The following is a 17,278-nucleotide window of genomic DNA, read 5'->3' on the forward strand; positions in this document are numbered from 1 at the left end:
GGAACTCTCACGGCCAGCCACAGTGACACAGCATCAGCACCCGAGCGACGTTCAAGTTCGCTACTCTGCACATTTCAACTCACCCAGGACTTTGACTCCTTCTGCCCCAAGATTACAGCTGACCTGCACTTGAATGGTGTAACTGCCACTGACATCATACTAGCACTATGGGCAGACAACTCAGCCATCAGCCTCTCCCTATACAATGCTCTCATTGAAGACACACCGGACCTTCCATCTGCCAGCAAGCGCACCCGTTTTCCTTTGAACTCATGCCCATCAACAATGGTGACTGCCATTGAACTTGAAGTGGAACTACCGGTGTCTGACCCACTACTTCTTGGTCCTTCCAGACCTGCCCCATGATGTCTACATTGGAGCAGACATTCTGATTCGCCTCAACACTCATGTAGACATTATTAATGAGGTCTTATGGGCCCCACTGACTTTACAGCCTCCTGTGATGCCAACCAACACTGCTAACCTCCGGTCAGGCCAGACCATTCCAGAGGTCTGCACCTTGGTCAGCGAACAGGAAACTGTAGTACCAGCATACACCAAAGGGGTCGCTGTTCGGCTCAACATGCGCTGTGGTCAAACCCTAAACCACACGCTGGGTTTCTTTCAACCTTCACCCGAATGCGTTGAACTTGGACTCACGCTGGAAGCCACGCCCTCACTGAAGTGTCATCCCGTGCTGTTTACATCCTCTTCAACAACTGCATGGCAATGGACATCACAATTCCAAAAGCCTACCGGGCAGGATGGCTAGTGAGCCACGACTTTCATGACTTTGAACTAACATTACCAATCATTGGACCCATCCCAGCTTCAATGATACCCGAAGGGCACACAGACAACACCGTCTTCACAACCCCCTTCAAAATCATCTCCATAACTTCAGTCATGCCAGTGGACAAAGACCAGGTATGCAGAACAGAACTGACAAAGGACCAACACCTTGCAGTATACACAGTCTCCAAACAGCCTACCTGCGAGATTGACGACACTGCCGCACCCCTGCCTACCAACACGACAGACGACACACCGACAGAGGAGCCATACCCAGGATTTGAGTCTCAAGTTCAGCAAATTCTAAAAGACGCTGACGCAATTAACAACGATGCAGATCGACAAGAACTCAGACGAGTCCTTTACAAGTTCAAGGCATCATTTGCCAAAGACTCTTTAGATTGTGGTCTCACCGAGCTCCACACCGTGCGCATCCCAACGCACCCTAATGCTCCTCCCACGTTTCTCAGGCAGTACAAGATCCCCATCGCGTCACACGAACCGGTGCAAGAGATCATCGACTCCATGCTTGAAAAAGGTGTCATCCGTCCATGCAACAGCACCTATTCTGCCCCCATCTGGCCCGTCCTCAAACCAAACGGCAAGTGGCGACCCACCATTGACTACAGGAAACTGAATCAACAGGTGCCACTGTCACGATGGCCAATGACTCAGCTGGAGCAGGAAATACCCAGAATCAGAGGAGCCACCATCTTCTCTACACTCGATGTGGCCTCTGGATTCTGGACCATACCAGTGCATCCAGAAGATCAGCACAAGCTAGCTTTCACTTTCGGAAACAGACAATTCACTTTCACAAGGTGTCCGTTTGGCTATGCCAACTCACCTGCTGAGTTCAGCATCTTCCTGAACAAAGCATGCCCAGATGCAAGAACAAGAGGCAATCTTATCTACGTAGATGATGTTCTCATGAAGAGCACAACAGTGGCTGACCACATGAAAGAAATAGACTATGTTTTGAACCAATTGTCCACTGCTGGCGCCAAGATCGCCCTCCAAAAAGGACAGTGGTGCCAAACCAAGGTCAACTACGTGGGCCTACTCATAGGATCACAGGGCATCGAACCACAGTCCAGCCGTATTCAAGCCGTTCAAAATATCAAGCCACCCACCAACATCTCAGAGCTGCGAAGTTTCCTAGGGGTGTGCAATTACTCGCGGCAGTTCATCGAGAGCTACTCAGACATTGCAAAACCTCTAACTGCCCTTCTGAAAAAAGACTGCCCATTTGTATGGACAGAGGTCCAAAAACAGGCCATGGACGAGCTAAAACGACACCTCTGCACCGCTCTGCGCCTGGCTTACCCGGACCCACAAAAAGAGTTCTACTTAGAAGCTGGATTCTCCAGCCACTGTCTCAGTGCTGGCCTGTACCAGACAAGACAAGAGAGTAATCGCATATGCCAGCAAGACACTTCTTCCACCCGAGAGTAAATTCTCAGACTGTGAAAAAGCTCTGCTCTGCACTGTATGGGCCATCCAGAGATTCTCCAACTACATTGGAGCCCAAAAGGTTATCATAGAGACTTGCCACCAGCCTGTGATGTTTCTCAACAGCCAGCGTATCCGAGATGGCGTGGTCACCAATTCACGCATAGCCACGTGGTTAATGGCCCTCCAAGGGCGCAATGTTGAGGCACGATATGCCCAGAATCATAAGTCGGCGCTAGGCAATGGCCTGGCTGCCTGCCAGAACTGCTCTGATAACACACCAGCTGCAACGATGGATATGGAAGAACCCCAACAACAACAACTAACCTGTCACAGGTTCTTTGAAGAAAATGCGTGCCAAGGTATGCCCACAGCCTACGTCGATGGATGATCCTACAACCAAGAGGGCATTCGTCAAGCAGGAGCAGGTGTATTATGGGTAAATGACCTGCCGTGCCCACCACAACACTTCAAGCTGGGCCCGCAGTCATCACAGTATCGCGGAGGTTGCAGCCATTCTCATAACTCTGCAAAACGCATCGACCCATAACATCAAAGAACTCCTAATCTGCACAGACTCAAACTACGCCAGACTCAGTTTCACATGCCACCTTCCAAACTGGAAACAAAATGGCTTTAAAACTTCGAACGGCAAGCCTATCAAACACCAACACCTGTTCCAAGAATGTGATGACATCACAAGAAATCACAACATGATTGTCTACTGGAAGAAGGTGAAAGGACACTCAAGGCAACCAGGCCTTGACAAAGACTTGAACGACCAAACCGATGCACTTTCCAAGACTGGCGCACTGCACGGTACTCTATGGTCACCTCCAACCCTCCCACCCACCGTGAACGTTGCAGTGATAACCCGAAGCAAACGAACTTTTCCTGCAACAGTGCCAACCTCACAGCCTCTAACGCTGACTCCGCAGATGTCAAACAACGACATAGCGGACATGCAAGCCTCTGAAACATCCATAAAGACTTTCTTGAACCACCTCTCTGACCCCACCAACCACCCTCTAGCGCCGTCTGACCTCACTGACGACCAGTGCCTCAGACGACTGCATGACATAAAGCACATGTTGCGTGTGATCAACAACATTTTGTGGTATGCACCTGATGACATCACAGCGCCAAGGCTCGTGGTGCCACAGTTCCTAAGGGGGGTCATGCTAAGTTATGCCCACGACGCACCATGTGCCGGGCACCACGGCGCCAGAGCCACTTATGAGACACTGAAACAAGTGGCATACTGGCCCCGCATGCAGGAACATGTGACAGAATATGTCAGAGAATGCCTGGTTTGCTGCCAGTTTCAACCGGCAAACCCAAACCACAGAGCTCCACTGCAACGCAGGAGAGTCACATTCCCATGGTCAGACCTCCAAATCGACTGGGTAGGACCTCTGCCCAGGTCGACGAGGGGCAACAAATACTCCCTCACAGTCGTGTGCCAGTTCACAAAGTGGGTAGAGTGTCTTCCAGCACCCAACGACACTGCCCAGACCGCGGCATACCTCCTGATGAACCACATCTTCTCCAGGTTCGGACTGCTCCTGAGAGTCAACTCAGACAGAGGCACTCACTTTACGGCTGAGATTATGCAACAGATCTGGAGACTCCTGGGAGTCCAAGCTCAACTACACGTCAGTCATCATCCAATCTCATCTGGCCAAGTGGAACGATCGAACCGAACCGTGGTCAGTATGTTGAAGAAGTATGTGTCTGCCAATCAGAAGGACTGGGATGTAAAACTCCCGCTGGTGCTAATGGCTCTCAGAGCCACCCCACAGAACTCGACTCACGTGTCTCCCTTCGAACTAATGACTGGGCGGCAGATGACACTGCCACTGCATTTGCTGTATCAGCCAGGAGACTCCAGCCTCGTCACGACCTGCACCACTCATCAGTACCTCGATGAGCTACACCGGCACCTGAAAGCAACATTTGCTTTTGCACAACAACAGCTTCAAAAGAGTGCCGAAGGACAGAAAGCATACTATGATCAGAAAGCGTCGCACCAAGAACTGGACGTGGGCGACAGGGTCTGGTATTATAGCTTCATTCAGCCATCCCGCACAGCCTCCCATCGGCTGTCAAAGAAATTACTGCCCCACTGGACGGGACCCCATGAGATCATTGACAAACTCTCCCCAGTGGCGTACCGAATCCAACTAAACCGAAGACAGAAAGAGCCGGTTCTCAAATGGGTCCACCGTAATCAAATAAAACGACATATGGCTGACAGGGAAAAGCGGGGAGGGGCCAATGCAAACTAACCTGATTTCCATCCTAGGAGTCGAAAGACTGTCCTGCACTACCAAGGACGACCCTCGCTGACCCCCTTGTCTCTATCCCTTTTTGCCCTTACTAGGATGCTGCTGTGGTTCACCATCCTGTGCCTCCAGTCAACCAGAAGTCAACCGCAGCCGGACATCATCTCACCCGGTCCGGCATCAGGCATCGTCCTGAGGGAACAACCGGGACTCCTGATCACCAACTGCCGGACCCACACCCAGAAAGTGTACGTTCGACTCGACCCCCGCAACGTCTACCGGGCCCACTACCCCCGCGCGGTAGCCCAATACAGCTGGGCAGGTGCCCGATGGACCGAGGACTCCCTCGCTCACGCTGAGGCCGATGTCACGCACATGCTCAACCAACTTGAGAAAATGACTGTCACACAAGCGGAGTTAGGTGGACACAACCACCACTCCAAACGGTTCCTGGGAGCTTTGCTCGGAGCTGCCGCTGCCGTCGGAACTCTGTTTAACATTGGTATGTCTAGTGTCAACGCAGTGAACCTAGCCACCGTGAGGCGGCATGTGGCCGAAATTCAAACTGAGATACCCCAGCTAAAAGAGCAACTCACCACACAAAGTGCATCCCTGCAGACCATCGGCAAGACCTTGAGAGGAACTGTGGTAATTCTTAACACTCACAGCGTTCTGCTGAACCAGACAGTGAGCTCCATGAAACAGCTGTTCAGCGTCTTCCAGAATGACTTCGCTCAAACGCAGCTGGTCACAGCCCTGATGACAGACATGCTGCGGGAGGTGAGCTCCTCCATTGACAGCCTAGCCATGGGTAGAATTCCACCGTACCTGATACCCTTAAGCCTTGTACAAACCGTGCTGGCTTCCGCCATCACCACAACGACTGACCCGTTACAACTACACCTTGCCTACTCTCTGGGTAGCGCCATCCCACTCTACGTCGACCCCGAGCAGAGGGAAGTGGGTTTTCTCCTGAACCTACCCATCATAGAGTCAAGCCAAATCTACCGACTCAAGGACATTGTCAACATCGGGTTTTGGAAAAGTAACACACACATAAAGATCCACACCCCAGACGTGGTGGCCTACCACGACAGCGACCCACGGCTGTACCTGGCCCCAAATCTGCACATGTGCACGTTGACCAAAGACATTCACTACCTCTGCCCCAGCAAACCCTTCCTCAGAGACAACACTGACGGAATCTGCGGGCTGCAACACCTGGGCAGCGATACCCGCTGCCCCGCCGATGCCAAGCCTCGCACTCAAGTCACCGAGACACAAGCCGAGATCGTAGGCGACAGGTGGCTCGTTAACACTCCTGTGCGCGCAGCGACACTCACCTACGACCAGCATGACACCGCCACCCGTCTCACCTTGCCCAACCACAGCATGTGGATTCAAGTCCTGAAAGGTGCCATCCTCCACCTCGACGACCTGGCACTATACCATCTCTCAGGTGAAGAGTACGAAACAGAACTGGAAATCCCATCTTTTTTCCAGAATCAAAACCTCACCCTAGATCCAGAACTGGAACTATGGATCGAAAGAGAGGGCTCCCAGTTAATCGACATTGCTCCGATCGACACAGCCCTCCAAGCCTTGTCTCGAATGCCCATCTTGACCACCTCACCGGTTGTCCGAGCCTGGACCGCAGCGGACACTGCGCTGTGCATCTCTGTGGGAATCAGCCACCTCCTGACACTAGGCCTGGCCTTCATCCTGTACAGGAGGCTCAACGAGATGCAAACATCCACAGCCAAGCTCACGAAAGCCATGTCCGTAGGTTTCCGACGGAACCCCCGGAAAGAGGGGACCACAACAGAGACCACTCTGAACCTCATCGAATTGAGCCCTCCGTCTGAATAACCACCTACTACAACACCCTCATGATTCACCTGCCATCCGCCATTGTGATGATTGTCGTCCGATGATGTCTCCAACAGGGACGTCACCTGACCGAAAAAGGGGACTGTAGCGTCTGGAGGAATCAATGAATGGAGAATCATGGACTCGGCTATTTTGGAGACAAAAGGACCTCTGTAAGATCACGGAAATGGTCTGTGTTAGTACGAGGAACTGTTGTCAGAGAGACAATCCAACTATTGACAGAGGATCCTCGTGATGCCCCCCCCCCCACACACATGTGACATCCTCGTGTTACCATGTGAGGAAAAACCATGTGGAACTTTGAATTAGAAATGTGTGTGCCTTTCCCATAAAGCCTAAAAGGGCTTATTTTTAATGAAAAGTGTTTTAATCCCTGTGTGCTGTGCATTTTGGTGTTAGATCAAAACTAGTAGAATGGTTTAACATGTGTGTAGTTTTAAACCCTGAGGTTTCATATTTAACAGCCCAAGGGTGTATATTCCTTTTAAGTGATACCAAACACATTTTTCTTGGTATCAAATTAAACCTTACGATGTGTCCTAACGGAATATACATATAAGATAACCTTAGAACTGTGTTCTGTTAGTTTTTTTATCATCTTTTGAGTTGTTCAAAGCGAAGGTCTGACTAAATCATGAAGTATGCAAATGAGCTTTGACCAGACAAAGGGAGCAAATTCGTGCCCAAAACGGAGGGGCCTCATTGGGTCACTTCTCACACAGGAGGCGTGACCTCCCTACTTTAAAGGTCAGATCCAGCATTGACTCGCTCTCTCTTCTTGCTCATCTCTTCTTCGAACTCTCTTGCCGCGCTCTTCAACCCAACTCCCAACTTCACTTCTTCTCCCGATCTTCTGCAACTCCTTGGAACACTTGTCAACTATTCAACTCCACGCTCTGGAAACACCGCACCGAAGTCCTCTGTCTCAAGAACGCCACGAGGACACGCAGTCTCGCTCAAGCAACACAAAAAGGTCTAGTGTGCAAGTATGATTTCACCTGAAATTCCAACGCGTTAAAGTGTGTAATTCCAGTTGCTGGCTCTTAAAGGGTTAATTGTTGTAATAAGTTTGCCATACCTCCAATAATTCTTCACTTTCCCTTACTGCATTTATTTCGTTTATTTTATGCTTATTCTGTGTTATATGTATGTTTGTCAATTGCACTGATATATCATAGTGCCTTGTATTAAACTCAATTATACGCGTAATTGTCTGTGTGTGTTGGTTACAAAACAAAGCCTCTTTAATGTGCGATTTTAAGCTACGAGCTGATATTATCAAAGTAAGTTAACGTGCTTTTGATGAGTAGGCTTATAACTAGGATTAACCCCTCTGGAGAATTGATCAAAGTACCGAATAAAGTGGTTCGGCGGACGAACTGACTGGTTGCGGTAGCCTACGGGTCAATTCCATTACGGGGTTATTAAAAATTAATATAGCCTGTCTGCATAGAATATATATTCCTAATTAAATATAATTCGTTGTGTTTAATTATCTATATATTTTTGAAGCAGACTCTTGGACTATATAAGCCTTCCTTTTAAGGTTTAAGGCGTTTTTAATATGTAGTGGTGTCCGGGTCACCCGTACGATTAATCATTGATTTCGATCAGTAATATTAATTGTACATTCCCCAAACCTGACCTGTTCACACGCTACACTTGTTTTGAGTTCTGTTTGTTCATCGGCCCCTTTGTCCCTTGTTCATGTATTTATACCCCGGTTTTTGGTTCAGTCCTTGTCTATTGTTGAAAGTTTGTGAATGTTGTTTAATGTTTATGTTATGGTTGCTCTTCATGTTTCGCCATTGTTATCCCACCTTGCTAATCAAGTTCCGTGTACCCTCGATGTTTTCTTGTTTTAGTTTCAGTTTTGTCCCCCCGTGGATGTTTTATTTTTTTCCTGTGTATTTTGTCTTCACTTTGATTTAAATAAAGAACCGCACGTGGATCTGTGATCCCCACACACACACACACACACAAGACGAGACAGTCACAATGAGAATCAAAACTGCTTTATTTGCAAAAAGCAGGCGAAGGTACAGTGGTGAAAATCCAGATGGAGAATGGTCGAGGAAAGCGTAGGGTCGAGAGCCGGGGAATCAAGATATAAACAAGGGGGCAAATCCGGGAGAGAGAAGTCAAAGGGAGCGTGAGGTCGAAGCCGGGGAATCAATATACAAACAAGACAAGCGAGAGGAAAAGACAGGGGAACAAGGGGGGCTAGCAAGCTAAGGGGTAATCGAGAGGAGTACAAAACTAGACGAGACTAGCGGGGGGCGAAGATGCGGGGTAAACTAGAACAATAACCAACACCCGTGAAACGGATGTGCTGTGGTATTTATAGGGGAAGGTGCAGGTGTAAACCATGACAGGTGATGAGACGAGTGCAGGTGAAACTAATGTGCAGGAGGTCATAATGTTCTGGGGGATTGGAAACGCGTGAGAAACTAGAGGACGGGAGATAACCTACGAGCATGTGAGCGAGTAGGAGCAAAGTGGGCGTGAGGGCTCGAGCGAGCAAAAAGAGCGTGAAAAGCTCGAGTGGGTGGAGCGAGGGAGTGAGGTCGAGGGAGTGAGTGTGTGTGCGACGAAGCGGGGATGGGGCAGAGGAGCGGGGTTCGTGACAGGATCTCACCTCCTCGTCTGCCTCTGTCTTCGTCCACATCGTAACAGCAGGCTGCATTTTTGCTCTAAAAATTAAATTTTTACTCCACTAATGGTTAGGTTTAGAGTCAGGATTAAGGCCAAAGCATACTTTGGTTGTTCACATTGCTGATCAAAATGCGCAGAGTATGCGTAATGCAAATTCCATCATCAGCACAGACTGGGCAGTCTGTCCACGTGCTGCCCAGATTTTCTTGACACACAAACCCAATCTGTGCAAGCATCGTTAGCACATGCGCCTGCCTTTGACAATACTAAAGGTTATCTCAAAGCAGTCGCAGTGTGCATGCTTTAACCGTGACCGAATTTGTTGTGATTATTAAATTGCAAAAGGCTGCAATTAAAGACTTTTGGACAATTAAAACGGTCTGTGTGTGCTTCAGAATAAACATATGATGCGCTGTTCTGTGCGTGCACGGTGGTCATCACCTCGTGTTTTTAGCACTTTTAGATCAGTTCACATGCATTGTAAAAGAGAAATACTATTCAGCAGCAGAACTTTCGACCTTTACACAATGAAACAAACATCTGTCATAGATTTATACTTTTAATTTTTTATGTTGTTCTAGTTCACAGTACAATGATATCAAAAAGCTGGTTGTTTCCTTCATTACACAAATTTGCAAACAGACAAATTCAACAGCTTCAATCACAGACACAAATCTCTTTCCATCCAACACACACACACACACACACACACACACACACACACACTCACACACGCACACGCACACACACATGTTGGTGCAACTATCATAATGAGGACTCTCCATAGACATAATGATTTTTATACTGTACAAACTATAAATTCAATCCCCTACCCCTAAACCTAACCCTCACAAAAAACTTTCTGCAGTTTTACATTTTCAATAAAACATCGTTTATTATGTTTTTTTTTTAAATGATTTTAATTATGGGTTACCGAGTAACAGAAAAGAGATGCTCTGAACCGGGGTGAGCTTGCTCTTTTCCCAGTTGACCTGAACGGCTGAGGTGCCTGAGCACCTGGTCCCTGTGGACGCATAGTAACTCTCGGGAGTGGGCCAGAATGAGCCATTTGTCGAGGTAGTTGAGAATGCGGATGCCTCTGTGACCTTCGTGAAGATGCAAAGGGACAGGGACATGTCGAAGGGGAGGACCTTGTACTGATACACCTGGCTGTCGAACGCGAACCGTAGAAAGGGTTGATGTCGAGGCAATATTGAGACGTGGAAGTAAGCATCCTTCAGGCCTACTGCTGCGAACCAATCTAGATGCCGAACGCAAGTTAGAATGTGTCTTTTTGTGAGTTGCCATGGTCATCTTCCATGGGGCAGATATTTTTGACGTACCCGGCGGGGCTTCGCAGCGGGGTGGAGCAGGTAATGTGGCGTCGAGAGGCAAGGGTGCGTCCCTAGGCTTTGGTGCTGAGAGAAGATTTGAAGCACTTACCTTGCTCCGCACACCCAGCCAGCCGGTTCTGACGAGTATAGAGGACGCCTCCATGGGACCTCCTCCTCAGTCACTAACCCGCCCCCTGCTGGGTGCTGTGCAAGTTCAGGCTCTAGTAGCCCATTATTGGCCCACTCGGACTTGGTTCTCGGATCTCGTACTCCTCGCGACAGCCCCTCCTTGGTGAATTCCCCTGAGGAAGGACCTTCTTTCTCAAGGACGGGGAGCGCTCTGACATCCACATTCAGACCTCTGGAACCTCCACGTCTAGCCCCTGGACGGGATGCGGAAGATCTAGCTCATCTACCACCTGCCATCGTAGACACAATCAAACAAGCCAGAACCCCCTTTACCAGGCAACTTTATGCCCTGAAGTGGCACTTGTTCGTGAATTGGTGTTCTTTCTGGGCTGAAGACCCACAGAGGTGCGCAGTTAGGTCAGTTCTCTAATTCCTGCAAGAGAGTTTGGAGGGGAGGCTGTCCCCCTCCACCTTGAAGGTGTATGTAGCCGCTATCGCAGCCCACCACGACACCAAAGACGGCAAGTCTTTGGGTAAGCACGACTTAATTATCAGGTTCCTAAGAGGTGCCCGGAGGTTAAATCCCTCCCGGCCAAGCCTGTTCCCCTCCTGGGAACTCTCAGTGGTCCTCTCGGGCCTACAAAAACCCCAACAAAAATCTGCGGGCTGCAACACCTGGGCAGCGATACCCGCTGCCCCGCCGATGCCAAGCCTCGCACTCAAGTCACCGAGACACAAGCCGAGATCGTAGGCGACAGGTGGCTCGTTAACACTCCTGTGCGCGTAGCGACACTCACCTACGACCAGCATGACACCGCCACCCGTCTCACCTTGCCCAACCAGAGCATGTGGATTCAAGTCCCGAAAGGTGCCATCCTCCACCTCGACGACCTGGCACTATACCATCTCCCAGGTGAAGAGTACGAAACAGAACTGGAAATCCCATCTTTTTCCAGAATCAAAACCTCACCCTAGATCAAGAACTGGAACTATGGATCGAAAGAGAGGGCTCCCAGTTAATCGACATTGCTCCGATCGACACAGCCCTCCAAGCCTTGTCTCGAATGCCCATCTTGACCACCTCACCGGTTGTCCGAGCCTGGACCGCAGCGGACACTGCGCTGTGCATCTCTGTGGGAATCAGCCACCTCCTGACACTAGGCCTGGCCTTCATCCTGTACAGGAGGCTCAACGAGATGCAAACATCCACAGCCAAGCTCACGAAAGCCATGTCCGTAGGTTTCCGACGGAACCCCGGAAAGAGGGGACCACAACAGAGACCACTCTGAACCTCATCGAATTGAGCCCTCCGTCTGAATAACCACCTACTACAACACCCTCATGATTCACCTGCCATCCGCCATTGTGATGATTGTCGTCCGATGATGTCTCCAACAGGGACGTCACCTGACGAAAAAGGGGGACTGTAGCGTCTGGAGGAATCAATGAATGGAGAATCATGGACTCGGCTATTTTGGAGACAAAAGGACCTCTGTAAGATCACGGAAATGGTCTGTGTTAGTACGAGGAACTGTTGTCAGAGAGACAATCCAACTATTGACAGAGGATCCTCGTGATGCCCCCCCCCCCACACACATGTGACATCCTCGTGTTACCATGTGAGGAAAACCATGTGGAACTTTGAATTAGAAATGTGTGTGCCTTTCCCATAAAGCCTAAAAGGGCTTATTTTTAATGAAAAGTGTTTTAATCCCTGTGTGCTGTGCATTTTGGTGTTAGATCAAAACTAGTAGAATGGTTTAACATGTGTGTAGTTTTAAACCCTGAGGTTTTATATTTAACAGCCCAAGGGTGTATATTCCTTTTAAGTGATACCAAACACATTTTTCTTGGTATCAAATTAAACCTTACTGATGTGTCCTAACGGAATATACATATAAGATAACCTTAGAACTGTGTTCTGTTAGTTTTTTTTATCATCTTTTGAGTTGTTCAAAGCGAAGGTCTGACTAAATCATGACGTATGCAAATGAGCTTTGACCAGACAAAGGGAGCAAATTCGCGCCCAAAACGGAGGGGCCTCATTGGGTCACTTCTCACACAGGAGGCGTGACCTCCCTACTTTAAAGGTCAGATCCAGCATTGACTCGCTCTCTCTTCTTGCTCATCTCTTCTTCGAACTCTCTTGCCGCGCTCTTCAACCCAACTCCCAACTTCACTTCTTCTCCCGATCTTCTGCAACTCCTTGGAACACTCGTCAACTATTCAACTCCACGCTCTGGAAACACCGCACCGAAGTCCTCTGTCTCAAGAACGCCACGAGGACACGCAGTCTCGCTCAAGCAACACAAAAAGGTCTAGTGTGCAATTATGATTTCACCTGAAATTCCAACGCGTTAAAGTGTGTAATTCCAGTTGCTGGCTCTTAAAGGGTTAATTGTTGTAATAAGTTTGCCATACCTCCAATAATTCTTCACTTTCCCTTACTGCATTTATTTCGTTTATTTTATGCTTATTCTGTGTTATATGTATGTTTGTCAATTGCACTGATATATCATAGTGCCTTGTATTAAACTCAATTATACGCGTAATTGTCTGTGTGTGTTGGTTACAAAACAAAGCCTCTTTAATGTGCGATTTTAAGCTACGAGCTGATATTATCAAAGTAAGTTAACGTGCTTTTGATGAGTAGGCTTATAACTAGGAATAACCCCTCTGGAGAATTGATCAAAGTACCGAATAAAGTGGTTCGGCGGACGAACTGACTGGTTGCGGTAGCCTACGGGTCAATTCCATTACGGGGTTATTAAAAATTAATATAGCCTGTCTGCATAGAATATATATTCCTAATTAAATATAATTCGTTGTGTTTAATTATCTATATATTTTTGAAGCAGACTCTTGGACTATATAAGCCTTCCTTTTAAGGTTTAAGGCGTTTTTAATATGTAGTGGTGTCCGGGTCACCCGTACGATTAATCATTGATTTCGATCAGTAATATTAATTGTACATTCCCCAAACCTGACCTGTTCACACGCTACACTTGTTTTGAGTTCTGTTTGTTCATCGGCCCCTTTGTCCCTTGTTCATGTATTTATACCCGGTTTTTGGTTCAGTCCTTGTCTATTGTTGAAAGTTTGTGAATGTTGTTTAATGTTTATGTTATGGTTGCTCTTCATGTTTCAGCCATTGTTATCCCACCTTGCTAATCAAGTTCCGTGTACCCTCGATGTTTTCTTGTTTTAGTTTCAGTTTTGTCCCCCGTGGATGTTTTATTTTTTCCTGTGTATTTTGTCTTCACTTTGATTTAAATAAAGAACCACGACGTGGATCTGTGATCCCCACACACACACACACACACAAGACGAGACAGTCACAATGAGAATCAAAACTGCTTTATTTGCAAAAAGCAAGCTGAAGGTACAGTGGTGAAAATCCAGATGGAGAATGGTCGAGGAAAGCGTAGGGTCGAGAGCCGGGGAATCAAGATATAAACAAGGGGGCAAATCCGGAGAGAGAAGTCAAAGGGAGCGTGAGGTCGAAGCCGGGAATCAATATACAAACAAGACAAGCGAGAGGAAAAGACAGGGGAACAAGGGGGGCTGGCAAGCTAAGGGGTAATCGAGAGGAGTACAAAACTAGACGAGACTAGCGGGGGGCGAAGATGCGGGGTAAACTAGAACAATAACCAACACCCGTGAAACGGATGTGCTGTGGTATTTATAGGGGAAGGTGCAGGTGTAAACCATGACAGGTGATGAGACGAGTGCAGGTGAAACTAATGTGCAGGAGGTCATAATGTTCTGGGGGATTGGAAACGCGTGAGAAACTAGAGGACGGGAGATAACCTACGAGCATGTGAGCGAGTAGGAGCAAAGTGGGTGTGAGGGATCGAGCGAGCAAAAAGAGCGTGAAAAGCTCGAGGGGGCGGAGCGAGGGAGTGAGGTCGAGGAAGTGAGTGTGTGTGCGACGAAGCGGGGATGGGGCAGAGGAGCGGGGTTCGTGACAGTACTCCCCCCCCTCTAAAACGGACGGCTCCTGACGGCCGCGCTCGGTTGCGAGGAAGTCCCAACAAACAAAAAAAACCCTGAACAGACAACCCACAAAACACACAAACAAAATTGAGGGCAGTCCAAGGGGCACAGAGGGAAATGAGACAGTCCATGGGGTCAATGGGCAGTTTCAAGGCAAGGTCAGGGGGGAACATAGCGGACAGGCGGGTGGTCGGGAGATCTAGGGGGCAGCCGTAGGGCAGAGACAGGGTCAGGGGGTCTGGAAGGCGACTGGAGGACAGGGACTGGGTCCGGGGGTCTGGAAGGTGACCACCGGACAGGAATAGGGTCTGGAGGCCAGGGAAGAGGCCACAGGACAGGGAGAGGGTCAGGAAGTCTGGGCTGAGCCGTGAAAGGCGGTGCCGTCAGAGGCGGCACTGTAGGCGGCTCTGGAGGTGGGGTTCTGGAAGGCTCTGGAGGTGGAGCTGAAGGAGTCTTTAGGGGTGAAGGCCTGAAAGGCTCTGGAGGTGGAGCCGAAGGAGGCTTTAGGGGGAAGGCCTGGAAGGCTCAGGAGGTGGAGCCAATGGAGGTGGCGCCGTGGGAGGTCCCCGAGGCGACGACCTGGCAGGCTCTGTAGTCTCGGGGGGTAGAGCCGTAGGAGGCCCGAGAGGCGGAGCCATAGAAAGCTCTGGAGTCTCTGGGAGTAGAGCCGTGAGAGGCTCTAGAGGTGGGGCCCTGGAAGGCTCGAGAGGCTCGAGAGGCTCGAGGGGGGGAGCCATGAAAGACTCAAGAGACGGAGCCCCGAGAGGCTCGGGAGGAGGAGGAGCCCTGGAAGACTCGAGAGACGAAGCCCTGAGAGGCTTGGAAGGGGTGGAGCCCTGAAAGACTCGGAGAGGAGAAGCCCTGAGAGGCTTGAGGGGAGGAGGAGCCCTGAGAGACTCGAGAGGGGAAGCCCTGAGAGGCTTGAGAGGGGGAGGAGCCCTGAGAGACTCGAGAGGCGAAGCCGTGAGAGGCTTGAGAGGGGGAGGAGCCCTGAGAGACTCGAGAGGCGAAGCCATGAGAGGCTTGAGGGGTGGAGCCAGGAAAGACTCGAGGGACGGAGCCCTGAGAAGCTCGAGAGGCGAAGCCGTGAGAGGCTTAAGGGGTGGAGCCATGAAAGACTCGAGGGACGGAGCCGTGAGAGGCTCGAGGGGTGGAGCCATGAAAGACTCGAGGGACGGAGCCCTGAGAGGCTCGAGGGGAGGAGGAGCCCTGAAAGACTCAAGAGGGGAAGCCCTGAGAGGCTTGGGGGGGAGGAGCCCTGAGAGACTCGAGAGGGGAAGCCCTGAGAGGCTTGGGAGGGGGAGCCCTGAAAGACTCGAGAGGAGAAGCCCTGAGAGGCTCGAGAGGAGGAGCCCTGGGAGGCTTGGGAGGAGGAGCCTTGGAAGGCTTGAGAAACTTGAAAGACAGAACCCTGGGGGGCTTGGGAGGTAGAGCTCTGGGAGGCTCGAGAGGAGGAGCCTTAGGAGGCTCGAGAGGAAGAGCCCTGGGAGGCTTGAGAGGAGCCCTGGGAGGCTTGGGAGGAGGAGCCTTGGAAGACTCGAGAGGCAGAGCAGAACCCGGCAGAGCCGTGGAAGACTCTGGGGGCGGAGCAGAACCCGGCAGAGCCGTGGAAGACTCTGGGGGCGGAGCAGAACCCGGCAGAGCCGTGGAAGACTCTGGGGGCGGAGCAGAACCCGGCAGAGCCGTGGAAGACTCTGGGGGTGGAGCAGAACCCGGCAGAGCCGTGGAAGACTCTGGGGGCGGAGCAGAACCCGGCAGAGCCGTGGAAGACTCTGAGGGCGGAGCAGAGGTCGGTAGAGCTGTGGAAGACTCTGAGGGAACCTCTGCGGTCTTGAGCACAAGACGAGACTGGGGAGAAGGGGCAAATTGAAAAATGTCTTTCAGAGCCACCTCATCAAAATTCACCTGGTTGGCCAGGGCACAAAAATCCATAATATAAGCCTCCAAGGGTTGGCTCCCCTGGCGCAAAACCAAGAGTTGGGCTGCTGGGTCCATAATGTTAAGGGCACGGCTATTAGTTCTATAACCGCTGCCCGGCATAACCAACTCTTGGTAAGCGCCCGAAGAGCCGTCAAACCTCTCAGGGGGTTGAAGGCTCACGGCGCTCAGAAATGCGTTGGGAGCATAAACGGGCTCAGGGACAGACACAGGTAGACCAGGGTGACAAAAATCAAAAAACGCACGTACCTGCTGTCCCTGGGCTGTGAGCGCGCGATCATGACTCCCAACGGTAGATCCTGTTGCAGAGCGTGCAAAAAAAATCCGCTCTAGTGAGCTGCGTACATCTACTGCGTGATGCATTGTGACTGTCTTCGGTGGGGTTGGTTATTCTGTGACCCACACACACACACACAAGACGAGACAGTCACAATGAGAATCAAAACTGCTTTATTTGCAAAAAGCAGGCGAAGGTACAGTGGGGAAAATCCAGATGGAGAATGGTCGAGGAAAGCGTAGGGTCGAGAGCCGGGGAATCAAGATATAAGCAAGGGGGCAAATCCGGGAGAGAGAAGTCAAAGGGAGCGTGAGGTCGAAGCCGGGGAATCAATATACAAACAAGACAAGCGAGAGGAAAAGACAGGGGAACAAGGGGGGCTGGCAAGCTAAGGGGTAATCGAGAGGAGTACAAAACTAGACGAGACTAGCGGGGGGCGAAGATGCAGGGGGAAAATAAGACAATAACCAACACCCGTGAAACGGATGTGCTGTGGTATTTATAGGGGAATGTGCAGGTGTAAACCATGA

The sequence above is a fragment of the Xyrauchen texanus genome, chromosome 5 (assembly GCF_025860055.1).
Source record: "Xyrauchen texanus isolate HMW12.3.18 chromosome 5, RBS_HiC_50CHRs, whole genome shotgun sequence".
In the NCBI taxonomy this organism is placed as follows: Eukaryota; Metazoa; Chordata; class Actinopteri; order Cypriniformes; family Catostomidae; genus Xyrauchen; species Xyrauchen texanus.